This window comes from Rhea pennata, chromosome 5 (assembly GCF_028389875.1).
Source record: "Rhea pennata isolate bPtePen1 chromosome 5, bPtePen1.pri, whole genome shotgun sequence".
NCBI classification, from domain to species: Eukaryota; Metazoa; Chordata; class Aves; order Rheiformes; family Rheidae; genus Rhea; species Rhea pennata.
The window spans coordinates 55,374,490-55,393,675 of record NC_084667.1 but is presented as its reverse complement, the minus strand read 5'-3'; positions in this window follow the sequence as shown (position 1 = coordinate 55,393,675).

Sequence of the window (19,186 nt, the reverse complement as noted above, 5' to 3'; positions counted from 1 at the left end):
CAGATCTGATCAGAATACAGACTACAAAAAAAGACCAGGACTAGAAAAACATCCCTCAGTTGGGTCATTCATTAGAAGGTAGATAAACACATAAAAAGTGTCCGCTATTTTATTTCAGATAAAAACTACACTGATAGACTTATAGTCAGTAGCCAATTTTAGGCTGTGCCCTTCTGAAACCAATGAGAGTATTCTAGGTACTCTACCATAAAACATTGTGGTCCAGATTCCATAACACACTTAAATAAATACCTAACATTATGCACGGGAGTACTCACAGGAATTTATGTCCTTATGTGCAGAACTTAGAATATATATTACCTACAGACTGGGTAAAAAAGCTTAAGTAAATTCTGAACATTTACCTGCTGAACAGAGAGCTAGGGCAGGTTACAGGATTGCTTTTGGTCTTTATTAATTTTACTACCTTTTTACATAGATACGTACTCATCCATCACTTATTGTACTGTATGTGTTTGTCTTATTCTGTATTTCTGTATTAAAGAGGAAACAGAACTTACATTTCTCACCATTTTGTTTCAATTCCCGTATCTTAATGACTACTTCTTTGTTATCCGAATGAGGATTTCTATATTTACCATTTAAATTAAAAGATTAACATAAAAACATGGGACAACAATGTAAAAACAGCAAAGCTGAACCTCAAGGCACAAACCGTATGCTGTTAGTTATCCATGACACACTGTAATGGGAACATTCATAAAATCCTTCTTAGTGGTAACGCACCTGTCTTCAGGCTTGCAACATATTTGTTGTATCAGAGCAGTCTTGGTAAATGTCAAGCTCGTTTGCATTCCTTTTTGTTTAAATCTGGTGTTAAAGGTTTGTAGGTTGTTGGAGAAAGCATCAAAATAGGTTTCTGCACTCTTTTTTCAAATACAATAGGAAGTTGAACTGCCAGTTGGGAACAGTCAAGAGGTTCTGGACCTCTGATGACAGTCCTCATACATGCTCCAACCTCCCATCAGAACTGAATCTGCTAAAGCCCCCACAAGTGAGGAATGCCATTTTCCCGATTTGTCTTCACTTGATACAACATCCCTCTTCCTTCACTGTTCTATAATTTCTCTAACTCCAGAAGATGAGCTGACAGTTTTCCTTACAATCTACATGTCGCTTGCCACATCTTTCCCTCAAGCAGGAAGGTTCAGGAAGTGGCCCACACATGAGAAAAGCAGGTCCCCAAGGAACACTGAGTCACTCCGCTACAGGAGGGGAACCCAGGTGTCAAGCCAGTCCAGGGATGCTGTCCTCCAAAGCTTTGCTGCCATTAATTCAGTTTAACCCAGAAGCCTTTCTACTAATTGCATGACAGGCCTCAGTCACTGGGGCCATACAGGCACTTACTGCAAGTCATCTCAGAGCCACAGCTTGGCTACGCCTGCTCTATTGAAACAGCTAAGGAGCACTGAGCCTACATTTTAGGCAAGACAACCTTTATGGATCTGTGTTTACTTGATGCTGAAAGCTCACCTCTCTTTCTTGTACATCTGTGTTTCCCTTTCATTGAATGGAGGCACTGGTTAGCAGTGCAAGACAATCTCTACCTTCGCAGGTTATAAAGGTGCCATTTTTCTTACATTTCTTACTCCTGTTAGCTCACAAAGCAGAAGATGTAGAGGCCCTTAGAACACGAGTCGTCTCTGTGGAGATTCAGCACTTGCCTGTTTGCAAGGCCGCCCTCACAAGTTCAATGATTCGCAGACAAGGGATCATGACCTCTTGTGAAATGAAAGAGGCTCAGAAATGCAAAATGCAGCAGGTTTCTTGTGATAGGTTGCATCTGAACAGGGAAGTAGACTATCATCTTTCCCAACTCTTATGTGCCAGAAAATGGGTGCTGGCAGCTAAGTCACTTGACTACCTGCAAGAAATGTGTTTTCCCTGAAGCACCTGCTGTGAATGTAACTGCCTAAAGATATACACTAAAGGCTGAAGATCTGACTCTTTAGTCACTTATTGAAATCTCAGTTCAGAGGAAAAAACAAACAACCACAGAAACAGCCAAAACAAGGGAAAAACTAAAACAGAGCACAGAGAAACATCTGATCAGGTGGGAGACTTCTGTGACAATCCAAACTGGTTTTCTGTAACTTGGGGTAGATTATGGTACTTCCTCTCTATTAATAAACTCCTTTTTCCAGGAAACATTAGTTTATAGCGTGGATGACAAGGCTGGTCCGCAGGCAGTCTCCGAACAGCACACAGCAGGGCTGATGCAGACCAGGAGCTGGGGGCCATGCACATCTTTCGAGGGGCACTCGTGAGAGGCAGCGGCTCCCCCCCACCTTCCATGCTCAACAGGGGCAGAGAAACTACACCTTTGTGCAGAGAGACGATACCTCCAATACGGTGACTGGCAGCATCTTGCTTCTGCGAAAGGCAGCATCTCCCAGCTCTTGCTGAGTTTCTAACAGCACGCTTAACTTCTAATTTGGGAAAGAAAAGTACCATCTGGCACATCAACTTTGAAAAGTTGCCAAACCTTGACTTACTTGCTGAATCCTCCCTAGGAAATCATGGGAACTACCTACCAAGAACAGCACTACAAAGTGTGAACAAGGCTTACGTGAGCTAGCTGTATGTAATTTACCACAACATGTCTTTAAATAGAAAAAAAAAATATATGATTTGGGGCAGTTTAGTCATGCAGTTACCTTAAGAACTTTCTAGTGCCCTCAGTTCTGTCCCCAATTGGAAAAAGTTAATGAACCACCACTGCAAATTCTTGGTGGATTTTCAGTATAAAGAAACAAGTCATCTTTTCTAAATTAAGAAATTGGAAGTGACTCAATTCTAGAAGGAAGGCTAACAATGAGCTCTGCAGAATCACCCTGGATTACACTGGACAAGATGTGAGCCATTTGATTCATGTTTGTGCTCATTAGAGTCTTGTTTGGGTGTTGTTAAAAATAATCTTTTGTGATTTAAAATTATTTTAAAATAAATACTGTCAGAGAAGTCACTTTGTCAGAAGAAAATGCATTCATGTCAAGGAAAAGATGTTAAATTGCAGCCAGAAAAGAATGAAGAAGAGAAATTTAAGAAAAGGGAAAATCTGGGAGGAGAAATACAATTATTGTTCTTCACCATCTCATTATTTGTAACCAGCGGTATGTAAACTCCATATTATAATACAGGATCGATTCAGATGCAAATATCTGAGCCTTAATTGTATACGTGAAAGAAAGAAAAGAGTGGCAATGTTAAAACATGCTTCATTTGCTATTCCTGTGTCCTCCAAGACATACAATCAAAGTTTAGGCAGTAATGCAACACCCAGGTAGATTTATACAGTAACAAGTTAATAAATGCCATTAAAAATATTATGTGCAAACTGAAATCCATAGTACATGTACTGTACTATAGCCAGATAGCAAATCTGTAGTATTACTTCAAATTATTTCAGAAGAGATATACTGTATGATACTTTCATATATCAAAGTAAGGCACTGAATGCTTCCCAATGTTCCTTTACTCAAGTGAAATTTTTTTCTAATTTAAACATACAGAATCAAGCTGCTTGTGTTTTTCAGTCTCAGACATGTATCTGCAGAGAGGAGGTGAAGAATGTATCTATTTATTCTTTAACAATATGCTGAATACAGATCAAATATATCAATTTTAGAACAATCAATTTCTTTAATCTAATTGTTAAGTTAATTTTCCATGGGGACAGATTTCTTTTTCTGCTCAAGTCTTCTCTCTCTGTGATTCAGTATACGTATAGTTTTCATCATGCTAGCTGGAGCTGTGCATGTAGCTATATACAAAGCTCACATCCCTTGTGCAAATCCAGATATCACAGTGTTGCAGCACCGAGCACTGACACAAGGATGTGAAGACGTGGCATGGTCTTCCACCAGCTGGCAAAGCATGAGAATCCCACATCACTCTGTCTTAGTTCATCATGTTCCCATCCTTCCTAGTTTTTCAGTCAGGCCATGTAGTTCGCATGTATAATACGGGCTCAGTCCAAAGTTCTCTTGAACACAACAGAAAGATCTGTTATGGCTTTCAAGGTCCCTGGATCAGTCTTTATTTCCCTCAGCCTTTTTCAGTTCACATTCCACAAAATACAGCATTATGAAAATCAACTCTGTAGTGTAAAAAGTGCTAAAGAATTTCCTTCCATTAAGCTTTTCTCCACTTTGCTTTGTGTACAATTATTGGAAGCTCTGCATCATTTTGGCATGCACGTGGCACAGGTGGCTCAATATCACCCACGCTTTATTCAGGACAAAGAAAAAGTTTGTCACTCAGGCTGTACTTCATGCCTTAATTTCTGTTTAATTTAGCAGGAATGTAGACATAAGAATCACAGGCATCCTTGAGTTATTTATAGTTAGAGAAAATGCTACGTACATTAAAGGCCAATGTAGGGTACAGCCTCAAGGTATGCATGTGTATGTCAGGACTCAGAAAGACCTCCTTGAAAGCACTATTCCCAAAGCTGACTGATCTTCCAGGTACTGGGACAGCAAAAGGTCAGGAAGCTATTGCAGCTCAGCTGGTCAGTACAGAGATTAAGGTGATGACTTCACTTCAACTCATCCCACGTTCTTCAAGTACAGCATTTCCCCTGTGGAAACAAGTGCTCCTTCCATTCTCAAGTGAACTGGAATGGTCCTTGACCACTGAGGCAGAGGGCACAAGGCCAGGCCTGCTCTTGTCTACAGCACCTCTGGAAAAAATATTCTCATTTTTTCACAATGATCAGGCAATGTCCAACTTACTGGCACACTTGCTGCAACTCATCACTGAACTGACACATATGCAATGTTGGCACAAAAATATTGATGCACCCAAAAGCCTATGAGAAAGCCTATGAGAATGTAACACATCCTGCAGCAGCATGATGAAATGTAACATACATCCAAATGTGCAGAAGATTGCATAACTGAATATTTTTCACTCCCCACATGTATGGGATTCTTTTATCAAAGGAAAAAAAGGGTGAAAAAAAAAAAAGTAAAAAGTTTCTGACTTTCGTTAACCTTCTCTCGTAGTTCAGGTTATTTCTTTAATGCATTTATCTGCTTTAAAATTGTCTCCTTAGCCTCTCAAGGGAAACCAATATAATACACTATCACATTTCTCACAGGAGAAAAAAGAACACTTACTCTTAATAGGTGGCAATTTTGCCAGATGTTATTGACATAGTAAGTGCGAAATTTCAGTGATACTAAATGCAAAGTGCAGCAGATTAAAGAACAATGGAACAAAGTGCAAAATGAAGTTTAAAAAGCAGCAGTGTCAAAGTCAGAGAAAGTGTGAAAAAATTACATTTTAACAACACTATTAAGAACAAGTTTACTAATTACTGTAACTGGCACAAATTTAAAAGTACATTCCTTAGACCCAGGAAAGTTTTTTAAAGTGTGATTTCTTCTCTTGTCAGCATTTCTTTTTTCTTCATGCATTGTAGCAGAGACATAACACTGCTGGTACTAAAACAATGACACTTTGAGCTCTTTATCTTTCACTTCTTAACCCTTTACTACCAAGTACTAGCTCTGCAAATCCTGCTATTTAAACAGCATTGTGGACTAAGAAAATGTTCTGATTACTAAGACTGAAACAGTTTAAAATAAAGATTGCGGAACGGATTTAGTCATGCTTTACACATTCACCTACTAACAATAATGGAATTTACACATTAGGAATGACTTCTTAAAAGTTCAGCAAAATTCTGTTCTTCTATTACAAAAAAATCTATATATTGTGCACAGTTTCCTCGTATTCAATTATCCACCAAAATGCGATAATAAAATATTACAGTTGAGATGCTCAGCTTCTATAAATCAGAGAAGCTTCATTGCTTTCAGTGGCATTACACCAAACTTACACAACCTGATCTTCTAGATTTCATTTGCAGCCTTCATATTGTATTGACAAATAGGACACAGCTGGTGACTATACATAGGCCTCTGCTGAATCCATTGCAACTACTCTCATTCGGCCCTCACTGAGAGCGTGGCCCACAGCCCTGGTGCTGTTGCATGTACAGTTCACAGTAAGACTACAGCTAGCAGCAGCACAGCTAAAACATAAATGTATCTCCATAACCAGTCTGCTGCTTTGGGGAATACAAATGGTCAGGTCTGCTCTGACATTCTAGAAATGAATGCTCATTTAAAGCAGTTTAGAGGTATTTCTCCTGACCAGGAACACAGTTGTCCACTCATTCTTTTCAGGGAAGAGAAGCTCCTGTATGGGAGGAAATATCCTTCCTCTAAACTAGTCAGCCTTCTCACTGTTTTTGGAGATTTTGCCTTCAGATTTCAGGGCCAGTTCTTGGGCCAAGAGCTAATGTCAAAGTTCTGCGAGTAAACAAAGTGTTCCTTTTCCAGGATAAATTATCAGCATCACACCTTTCCTTCACTGTCACCCAGTGCTTTCAGTATTAAGCAGATACATCCTGACGGCAACACAAAAAGTGACTGCAGTGCAAAGTAGCTAAGGCACTCTGACGTAGCTAATTCAGACACAAACAGCGGTTGAACCTCCATGTGGTGGTACTAGCTGCCCAAGTAATAGCCCACAGTCCTCAAACTGCCCACATCACTTCACATTACAGCTTCATTTCAGCATCTCATAAGCTACATATATAGAAATCACAGTTCCCAATGTATTGTAGATACAGCCCTAGTAGGCAATTCTCATCTCCAATTACTGTCTGAGAAAGCATTTAATTTAAAGTCCATTTGGGAATAAAAGTAGTAAAGCATCAAGCCTTACTGAAATACTACTAGTTTCTTCTCTGTGACAAGGCAAAGTTGACTTTGCATGGGATGCAAGTAGCTTGCACTAATTATGATTCCATTAGTGGGAGTTCTTCTAGCATATCAATGGATACCCTTTTCATGGAAATCTGATATTATGCAGCTGAATACATCTGCACAGCTTTCTTGGGGCACTTTTCTTTAAAGTGCATTTATCATAGTCATCTATCACCACTTTTCCACCTCATGACTGCACTTGACTCAATCAAATAATTTGTGAACTAGAAATAAAATTGGTTCAACTTCAAAAATTGTGTACTGTACAATTTGAAGCAAGGCCTAAGGCTCTACCCACTTAAGGAAGAAAAGACTCTGCACTGTAGATGATTCATTTGCCAAAGGATCTAATTCTTTCTTATAAACGAAACTCAGTGTATATTAAGTTATATCTCTAGATCTTCATATAAGCGTAAGTGTATAAGCTATAGAGAATATTTTTAGGGGAGAGGGCACATAGAGGGGGGAGGGCACATAGAGGGAGGAAGAAGCGGGATTTCTGCACAGAAAAGTACCTTTTAAAGCCTAGGAGTACAAGTATAAATTCCATATGCTGCTGTCCAGAAAAAATCAAGCAGTTTAATATTACTAGCCTTAGTGATGTAGCTACAGGAGATTTAAATGGAAACATGGCTTTCGTATTTTGTTGTAGATGCACCTCACTCCCTTTAACTATAAGCTAAATGCAGTTTATAGTAGTCACTCTTTTCATTGCTTTTAGCCAGAGCTCACCAGCTGGGACTTCTACGGATGATGTGCATCTACTTCCAAGTAGGTGTGATGCTACTTTCAGTTTGGTATGCCACCTCTATAGGAATGAGTAGCCTTTGGTTTCACTGTATCGAAACAGGGCAAATATGTCATTAACCAAGCAACTGAAAAACCTCACCGATTCCTGGATGTTCCTGCTCTCTGGCTAGTGACCCCATTCATTATTTTAAAGGAGTCTTTTGGTGTTAAAATATTTACTATCCTGCCCCTCACAGGGGGGGGGATACATTTTTGATAAATACATTTTTGATAAATAACAATTTTTGCCATGTCTGGGGGTCCAGTCAGAACCATGCTCTGTAATCATCATCTTCTGTGTGCAAATCCAGAGAAAGATTCAACCCTGGGCCCAAAAACCTTTGATGCTGAGATTCTGGTGGAAGATACGCACTGCGCTCGATGGAGAGAACGCAATCTGTTTGTCACGTCCTGTGTAAGAGGGCAGAAATGCTATTTACGTATTGTCAACAGTTCAATGCAAATCAGCGCAAGTCTCTCGCTTCCCACCCTTGCGAATTTTTTCCATCTTCAGGTGAAGAGAATGACCACATTCTGTGCTCTATTCTGAAATGTTTAGAGACTTAACTGGCAAAAACCCTGAAAGCCAACAAAGAATCATTTGTACTACTTCTACAGTTTTAGCATGATAATTCTTGGTGTAGATCTATGCTCTTAGCGAGACACTTATCTGGACTCTCCACCATTTCCAGCATTTTGGAACTGGGATAAACTAGTTGAAAAATAAGGGATTGTTTTCACCATTTTCCCACTGTGGCTTTTTTATTATGCTTTCAGTAAGTTCAGGGTAAGTTTGCCAACCATGACTAATGTTGAACCATGATGTCAGGAAGGGGGTGGAGGGTCTTTACGTGACTTGATATTTTTGTCTTGACATGTTTGTGCTAAAAGAAAGTTCACTGTCTAGGGTTTTTATCACATTCAATTATTGCTATCAGCTTGTGCATTCAAGATGTATTCCTAAAAACTACCATTAGGATAATTTGTTCTGCCTCCTCCTTCTAGACTAGTAATAATTGCCCACCCATCTCCCCCCTCCTTTATCTTCTTCCGTAGTTCTCACCTACTGAGTCTCTTCCAGTTCCCCAGGGGGGCCTCATCAGAGCTACATAAACCTTTGCTATATATATATTTTACCTCCTACTGCACTGTTAATGGAACTCTTTGATCTCTTGATAAACTATAGTGGACTTCCCTGAGATAATGTTTAATCTTTTGCTGGACTTACAGGTGTTCTGTAAGTCAATAAAACTGCCTTTTAAAGTTACAACTCCATAAAGAGTCCTCTCTCTATTAAGTATTTTGTATGAGGGACACTATACAATTTCTTTCTACACTATATCCAGGTTATAGTCCATCTCCTCGTTCTTCTTCTGGAAGTGCTTTTCAAACCATTTTGGGGATAGTTGAGGTCACACAGTTCAACTTTGAAATTTATCTCTTTTTCTGTGACTCTGCAGAAAACTGCTGGAGCTTCTCTTGCTTTGTAGCTAGTTTAGGCAACTTATAATTTAATTCAAGAACAGTTAGGGAGATTAATAAGCATAGAATGTAGCTGAGAGAAACTGTAACAGTAAATTTCAAAAGGAGATATCACATCAAATATAGTAAATATCCTTCCTTCGGTAATTCTACTGTTTCAACTATATGCACATCTATGAAAGCTGTGTTTCTGATTTTCGCTCAGCATAGCTAAAACGATGCAGTATCATCCATTCTCAAGCAATTTCATCTCAAGCTAACAAACATCCTGAATACGACAGTAACTTATTTTTCAAGATTTCTATCGTTTGGTGCTGACATCACAGATCAGCTTTGCACCTTTCCAAGACCTGGACCAAAGGGCTTAAAAAAAAAAAAGGCCTAAATCTAACTGAAATCTGACCACTCCCCTCAGAATCAATCTCAGTTGTTAAATTGTTGAATGTGGTAAAATGTTCATACTGCCTATGAGCAGCCATCACTACCTGTCTTGGGAAAATTATATTAAGCTATATTCTTTTAACAGTTTGAACCTGGCTATTAGCATTCTGCACTGGAAGCAGACAAGATTCCAGTGTAATATTGAATGAAATTTTGGGAATAGACATCCAAATTCCGCAGTTCCTGCCCTTTTGAAGGACACGTTACATTTTTAACCGCTCTCACTGATTACATTATAACAGAGAAGTCAAGTAAATCACTGAAAATCTAAATAATCACAAAACCCATTCTGATTTTTCTCGCCTTTTATTTTACATTCATTTCAAATTCAATAGTAAACTGTTCCCACCGCTGGCTGAATGTGCTGCTTTCATACAGTGTGCTCTACCCATGCCCCCATAAACCTCAAAGAGTAAAAAGAGAAGAAGCAGTAACAGAAGGCTCAGTCTCGTACCGTCTCTTCAAATGATCAACCACACTTGTTTATTCACATGGGCTAGACATCTAAACTCAGGATGACCTTGATACTTCCAGGCTACAAGAAGGAGGCAGAGCTATTTGAGCCTGCAGAGAACTCCAAAAGAAACTGATTTAAGAGTCCATTTTTAGATCTGTTTGGAAATTAACGTACAGCTGCATTTCATCATACATGGAGTAAAATATCACATTTGTCCATTTTACCAGTGTGATATGAGGCGATTAATATACACTAGTAAAAGAGTGTTGCCTTCATGATTATTAGGCTTGCATATCTTTTACAGTCATTACAGCTTTTATACTTCCCAAGTAAACCTTCCAATCTATCTTTTCGCCCTGAATTCACATGAAATTGGCACTTTTTCTTGGAACTCCCCATGAAATTAGCACTTTTCTCAAAAGGTCACATGAAATTTCAAAGATTTGATAATACTGTTTTTGCTGCAGTATTGTTTACTGCAACAAGTCGGTTTGAATATCTCTTTTCAGCACACCCATTGATGGGTATTTCCAGTATGATGAAGAAGTGAGAGGCTACAGTAATAGTTAAGATTTGCCTTCAATTATGTGTCTCATTTGACAGCTGCTTAGAAATCTTCCAGTAGGTCATTTCTACATTACCTTTTGTGTTATATCTCAGGGACATTAAGAATAATTTTAAGACAGGGAAGAAAACAATAATGAAGTTTTCATTTTTGAAGTTTGAATACAATGAAGATGTATTCCAAATGTTAATTTGCAATTGACTTGCATGTTAAACTGCAACTGAATTACTAGTGGAAGAGTAAACTTTGATTAAAGAGATGGGTGAAAGGTACATCTTTAAGTCCTCTTCATTTGCTCATCAAAATGTAAGTTAACACAAGACAAGATCTTGGGGGAAAATAGGAAAAAATGACCCAAGCATCCTAATCAAAACTCCTTGTGGCATTTTTTATGTCTTTATATCTAAACTCAGATACCTGGGTTTTTTTCTTTTCCTTGTTCCTATGCCTCACTAGAGAGTAACAAATGTTCATTCTGCATACAGTCTTTTCAGAAAGGTGTCAGTCTTCACTGACTGTACCAAAAATGTTATGAAAATAACTTGTCACTTCCTCTTCTTCAACCATTTTTTTCCCTGGGAAAATGAAGATATGGCTAAAGTAATAGGCTGAAAGTGGACCCATAAAGGCTCTCCTCAAAGCTCGCTTGGCAAGCTCATGCTCTTGATTCTCCATCCTCCTGGTTCTTGAATAAGAGACCTCACTGCAGCCACAAAACATAGAGAAACCACAAGTTTTAGTGACCACAGAAGCTGATGCATTGACAAGTTCTTCAAAATACTACACCTCAAGGAGACATGCAGGATGTAAAATCACATGCAGAAACTTCCTCAGAATTAACTGTGATGGAACGGCTATAATGAGCTGCAATCTGTCCACGGCCTCTGCAAACCTATGTAGCAAGTCACAGATGTGCAGATATTATCAACAAGACACACACAGAAGAACTTGCACTTTCAAAGGAAATAGGAAAACCTATCTCCCTCTTTTCTGGTCTTAGTAGCTCAGGAGAGAAAAGAGAAAATCACCAGGGTTCCCCCAAAATTCATGGAATTACAGAATCCATTTATTTTACGGGAACTATTCCAATTTAAGGACTACAGCAGCAATAGGATCACAGAATGGTGGGACTTCCCTATTTAATATTTCCTAATCGTATGATCTTATCATATGACGTAACAGAAAAAGCCCTCAATACAAAAAATAAGACTTCATGAAGTAGGAGTGAAAGGAATACAAAAGGGACAAGTGAGATTATTTTGCAAAGAAAGAGTTAAAAGTGTTTAGATTCCTAGAATGTGCTTTCCTGCAGTTTTTAGTATTTTAAAACATAAACTTAACTTCCAATTTTCAAGTTTTTTAATGGCTCTTCTGATAACTACAAAAAAACTTCTATGGTCTTTAGCTATAAAAACTGTTACATACTCCTAATCTTTATTGCAGCTAAATAATGTTTTTAGTTAAGGATTTGCATAGTGCATTGGAACATTATAATAGATAAGTCACTACGGACTGGATAATTTCTGTGAATTCCTTTGTCAGTAATGGAATGTTCTCTCAATGACTGAATAAAAAAATAAATAAATAAACTAACTTAAATATTTACCTTCCTGAATGATTCTCCGGTCTTCTCTGAAAATTTTAAAAGTATCTTTTCTTCCAAATTGTAAGATGAAAATACTGTCAAGATCAAACTTCTGACTGACACTTTTGTCAAGACAAATCTTACTCTAACTAGCTTTCTTTATTTCATTGCTGCTATTTATTGAAACAGGTTGCTATTAGGGGAATCCTTCAAAAGCTAAGATTAATGGAATGAAAAAGAAAAAGCCTTATAGTTGTGAAAGGCAACTCTGGCCAAGACAGCATAACCAGCAGAGTCCGAAAGAATATTTTTTAAACTTGTGTTTTATGGTTCTAGTTTTTAAAATGGAACAGGGCAGAAGGTTAGGGAAATAAATACGTGAAAAAGAATGATAGAGAAATATGACAGAAAAAAGGGTGGAAAACTGAGGAAGGGGTTGTATTTAGGATAACTGAAAAGAAAAGCACACTGCAATGAACAATAGACTAGAGGCTCGTAGGTAGGTACAGAAAGGTAACAGAATTTATTAAACCAATTGACATAGTTAGAAAAGAACAGACGAGCTTTCAGGCATGCAAGTCCTTCTTCAGATCTGAAACTGCAGGGAGTACAATGAAAGTTTTCAGGTACTGGATCTCTTATTACCCACCCACAGACAATGTCAGAATCTTGACTGGCAGAGGAGGCATAGATTAATGATAGGTGACACCATCTGAATTATTCAAAATACTGATATCCAGAAAGTATTATGATACCATCAGCATATCAGATATGCTACTAAACCTCTTAGGCAAGGACTGAGTTGAATTTTGAGAAGATAAAACTGGAGGTCTGTTTTCATCCCCTTGTTAACCATCCATTAAAAGGGAAAGCCACCTTGTCATTAACATTTCTGGGAAGCATGACCAACTCTAACATTCTCCTGAGGTGCAGATAACACAACTACAAACAACCTCATAAGCAGAGCAACACTCTTCTGTTCTTTCATTTCGCTGGGTGGGAGAGAAGCACCTTCAGGTGCAGAAGGACAATGAAGAGCAGCTCCAGCTCCCACACCTATCCAACATGCAGACAGCACTGCCCACTTCTGGGAAGAGTACCTGAACAGAGGCATGGCAAGTCTGAGAACCACAGCAGCAGGCCGATCTGGTCCACAAAGGACAGGAAGTTGCATATTAAAACACAACACTGGCATTAATGTGCCATGATGTTACCAGCTTCAGTTGGGTATTGTTTAGCATTGCCTCTCTTTTGAATGATACCATATAACTGAAGTATTGGCCGTTGTCTCCCAGAGGTGATTAAGCTGTGCTGTTATACGGTAGCTGCACTGTGTGCACATGTGTATTTGAATATAGGTTGACTATGAAAGATGCTGACCTCTTGCAGCATCCCCAAATTCATCAGGAATTTGGAGTTTCTAGCAACTGCCAATGTCAGCGCTTGACACAAATACTTTACACTGAATTTGCTGCAGCAAGGACAGTATTTACCATCAGAAAACAGAACCAGTTAGTAGTGTCAAGATGATCCTTTCATTTCCTTTTAAACTATAACAGTAACAGCAATGTTTTAGAATGACAGACTGTTACCCAGCTATAATTATATATTCCGGCAGCTCCTGGATGACCAGTAGGTTGAAGCCCTCTTGTACTTGGTATTGCACATTATATATAGCAAATGATATCCCCTGTCCTAAAAGCTCAGGAACTAGTAAGCAGAAATATAACCTTAAATACTGAATACACTTACCACATCAACTTAAATACCTCACTCATACCACATTCTACAAGACAAAAACAAATGTTTTGTAGCGTAGAAATCAGGACGCATTAAGATTTTTGTTGTTTTCCTCCCACATTCGTAACAGCCAGACACTGAGGGGCTGAGAGAAGCCTACAGTCTACCATAGTTCCTTCTATTTCTCACCCAACAGGTTATTCCAAAAGACAAACCTAAGAGTACTAATGGCAAAGTGAAGAATCCTACTGACACATACAGGGCATAATTCTGTCCTTACTTACATATGCTTATCTAAAAGATGGACATTGACTTCTAGAGACTTTTTATTTTTCTAGAGAAAACATGACTTTTCTTCTAGACAAAAGAACTGCTATGCCCAAAAAGAGCTAATCCTAGAGAATTCTAGGGGAACGAGGACAGCACACCTGGGATAACAGCTATTCTCATTATCTAGATAAGTCCACCCTCTTTTGGAAAAAATGGGCCAACTTTTCTGAGTCACACGCCTGCAAAAACATTAGGTACTGTCAAATTTCAGAAAAATTACTGTGAGTGTTTCTCACGCTGACATTGTTCACTGCGTATAATAAAACTACAATATTTTCTCTTGGTCAGGCCCATAGCTTTGATATGTTCTTTGGTTTCTTTCTTTTACACTTTTTTTTCTCTTAAACAGGCTGTATCCAAATTCTGCCTTTTCTCCTTGCATTGCATCTTCAATAGTAAGATGTTCCTTTCTGACCATATCTCTAGAACACCAGTTCAAGCCCTTATCTTCTGCTTCTACCCTAATTACCTCCTTCGCTTCCTTTCTAGCCTCCCACATATTCATGTTACCTTGTTCTCTGTAAAATCCTCTACAACTAAGGAACATCTTGCCTTTCTGTCTGACCAGATGTATTCTTCCCACACCTTGAATCCATCAGTCCCTTGAATATGACATTAAGCTTCTTCTCCCCATTTTCTCTGCTTATTTATTCAAGTTGGCCTTTACTGTATCCCCTCTGTACTACCGTGGCAGCAACTGCATCTTTGATGTCCGACTCTCTATTTCTTAGTCAAATTAATAAGGATCTCTTCCTTGCTACCTTCCTTAAGTCACATAGCAAGGCCACTGACCTATTTTTCTTTTAAATTTCTTGTCAGTAGATTATTTCAATGAAATGCCTCCATGGAAAAAGTACAGCAAAGGCCAGCTAGGACACTAGGGTAGAAATGCAAATGGCAAGAGCCTAAAGCATTCGAAGCAAAAATTTCAAGGGCTTCCCTCCCTCCCTGCCCTTAGGAGTTGCTTGTCCACCTAGACAGGCTTTGCAGAGCAAGGTCTGCGCCTGTACACTGCCTCACACCAGAGAACCTCATTCTGATGGAGGTCATTCCCTGGTGATTTACCAAATCCATCAACTGGGATAAATGCTACCTTGTCCCTTCATCATGTTGCTCATCAACTTTGAAGCTGAGCGGGTTTTAACTGAGGGCAGAATTTGGCCTGTTTCCTTAATTACATATGGTCCTGTCAGAATGGTCTTACATTAGCTGCGGACAAAAACAAAAGGAAAGGAAAAATGAAATTATGGAGAAAGGGTTTAAATCAGGCAAAGTCATTAAAAAAGACATCACTAAATATATAGGAGTTTAAGCAGCTTTTAAGAAAGAATGCAGCTGGAAAGAAAGCCTAACTATATTTTAAAATCTGACAATTATATTCTGCTTTATAAATCCTAATCTCTGAAAGACAACACCACTGTACATTAAGGAAGGATAGGGAGAATTTTTTCATGCAAAGTCAATGACAATCCTGAAATTCAAGGACAGATAAGAGGTATAGTTCAGTCTTATGTTTATAAAGTGCTATCCATCCACACTTGCATAATATATTTTTGCAGAATCCTAAATCACCTAATAGTCTGATAAAATGCATGTTGGCCCAAGTGCCAGCATCAAAACGGTGCAATAAATTAAGTTCTGATACAGAAGCATAGCTCTGTTTATTTATCTATGCACAAATACGCATTTGCACACATACAGCAAACACGTGACAAAATCACAGAACGAAAGCCCTGATTCTACATGCCTGTAAGATGACAAAACTTCCAACAATGTAAATGCAAAATGGACTGCATAGTGCAAATCCCGAGTCCCACATAACAGCATACTACAACCTACAAGGTTCATATTGACTTTAATTAGAATTGGTACTTAACCACTAAGTGAATATCACATAAAACAGATTAATTTCCAAAAGCAGGTATCGACTGCTGCCAGCTTTACCTAAATATTGCATGGCAAAATTGAAATTATATGGACATAACCTTATATATTCCTCATCAGACTTTCTAACCACTCTATTACAGTGGTCACCATTAAAAACTTTACAGCTTAATTTTTCCAAATACCTAGAATTACTCTGGCTTTTATGGTATTTTCTATGATTAGTGTATAGAATATCTAAGGGATATTAAGATAAAAGTTGCTCACCTGCAGTATTATTTTTAAGAATACTAACCGCAATTGCTTTGTTTTGTCTGTTGTTAAATTTAAAGTATAGTATATTCTCCTCTTTTCTCCCTTCCAAACAGACTACTCTAGGTTTTTTAAATGTCTCCAGTAGCAGTAAAGAAACAATTACTGTGAAACTGAGTATCACCTCTGTGTACACTATATATAATACCAATGTACCCTTTTCTAATAAAAACAGCTGGCTAAGGCCATCATTTTTTCCTCATTTACTTTATATTGATATATGACAGCCCTGATAAGAAAGAGATAGACCTGCCGTATTTATAATGAATCGTTTTATAATCAAATACTGTATATTAACCTGGTCGCTGGCCAATTCAGTACCTGGCTGCCAAGTTCATAATTACACTGTTCTACAGTGAAGAGTATGAAATTAATTTATTTCATGCCATTTTTGGTCTTATTCTAAAGTATATTTATGAGCTGGCTAGTGTCTGCCACAATTGAAGTTTGCTAATTCAGGTCTTGATTTTCCCTGTTTGAAATCTCTTTGGTGTCTCTTTGCTCCATATTCTCAAGTGAAATCCATTTTTATACTTATCTTCCTCCTTTTTTGGTTAGTGATTTTGTAGCTTCCAACTTGTTCCAACCTGTTCTGCAGTCAAAACTTCAAAATATGCATTTTAACCAAAACTCCAACAATTCTAAAGCTAAAATCAAGAACACGTGTAATATAAAATTACATTTGGATTGCTAACTTTTATGGCACATCCAGCTGTAATGACACATTACTTATCAATCCCTCATTTTTAATGTCAGACATGTTATGTTAAGCTAGCTTGTTCAAGTAATGGATTTACTGATTAGTTCCTGTTTTGGTCTATAATTGTTCAGTGATTTCCTCAGTATTAGCTTAACCAAAAAGCTTATATATAATTCTTTGCAATATGCTTGACAGAAATACAGAAGCATTCACAGGAGAATCACAGTTTAAGTTAATCAATAATGGCTTTATCAAGAGTTTTTATTTATAGCTAATGCAAACATTAAAAAAAGTTACAGCCATTAATTATTAGGAGTTTTTTTAAAGCACAAAGTAAGAGTTGAATAAATGTACTTTAAGACACTTAAAGCCCAGGCATTCTTTTTAAAATGACTAGCTAAAGAGCCCCTTGGGCTGTCTTTTTACTGCTTTTCAAAGCTCTAATAGCACTTTTTCACCAAAGACACACCCCTTGAATCCTCTGAGAGATACAATAGCATAATTGTTCTTTTAGGTTTTAAGGCCTTGACATATCTGTCACTGAAAGAACAGTGAATAATAATACCAGAACTATTTTATGCAAATTCCACTTAGAGGTTTCAAGATTTTTGTGAGACTGATCTTGCCTCCTTGTTGACAGTTTTATTGTCACATTAGCTTTACATAAGAAAGTGGTAAAGTTTTCTTCTTTGTTAAATAATACCCCATTTTAAAATCTTTTAGATAAAGTTAAAAACAAATACAAAAACAAAGAGATGGAAACATCAATTTGGAAAGTATCAGAGGATAAAACAGTAGTCACTCCTACAAATTTTTCCCACTGGCTTTCATTTTTTTGTATCTTAAGTTGGACTCATTATAATGTGTAATATGTACAGAATGAATATTTACATGCATATATGTGTATATTTACACACACATATAGGGTTATGAATAAAACATACCGGGATGTGTATGCTTAGGCTAGTCAATGATGAATGGCTTATATCTCAAGGTCGCAAAGCCACTAAATACTTTCTGTGTATATGTTCATAGGCGTTCGGCTTTGTTTTCAACTATATACAAGTAAAATATATGCTAATACGTTAGCAACTATTAGGTAGAGTTGGCAGAGACAGGAGAGGAGAAATAAATGCTCATGACCAACTTCCAAACATGTACATTAACACTTCATAGAAGATGTTTCGGTCAGTTTGCAAAATTTCCTGAGACATACATATCTGAAGAAAACACCACTTAGGATTACGGTTTAGAAGCAAGTACCTTGTCAGCAGCCTACCTATTCCAATGTCAAACAGTATAGATCTCTAAAGAGTTAAAGAAATCAAGCTGCAAGAAGGATTTCCTTTTTGCTGCACAGAAAACTATTCTGCATTTTGCCCTACTATATTGTTCACTAAAGAAGTAAAGAAAAAGCTTTATTCTGAACCAAAAGAATTATCTGACTCACATTTAGGAGCATCTTCAACATGCCTCAGAGTTCCTCAACCCATGGCCAAGCAGCCTGCTCTGGTCCAGACCCAGTTCTTGTGACTCAGGCCTTTCTCCCTAAGAGTTCACTGAGATCAAGAGCATAAGCAAGAACGACTACAGAAAATAACTGTTTAAAGAACAAAAACTGTATTAGGTGCCACACTCACCTGTTTCGGGAATGCCTGTAGGAGAAAATCAGGGAAACCTTTTTTCCTTTCAGTCATGATGCCTTCTTCGTATACCCACAGATAAAGTGTGAAGTTCAGCCACTCCTGGCAAAATATTTTGCATTATATGGACATAAAGAATAGGGCTCCAAGGTTAGCCTAGTTCTAGAAAAAGCAGTCCAAGAATGAAATTCAAACTCTCAGCACAGCAAGGAGAGGGAGAATACACAGTGTTTAATCCTAGAACTACCATCTAATCCCAGGGGCCACAGATAATCCTTCGTGAGAACAGGAGATGGAAAAATGGAAACTGAGTATAGGCCCCTTACCCACTTCATGGGTAGGGATGTGTCCAAGCACAAAGAACCCCTCCATATATGGACAGGGGGAGGACAGGACTCTCAGAATTTTATAGATATTTATACTTTGTAAATGTTTTGCTATGGATTTTCCACTAT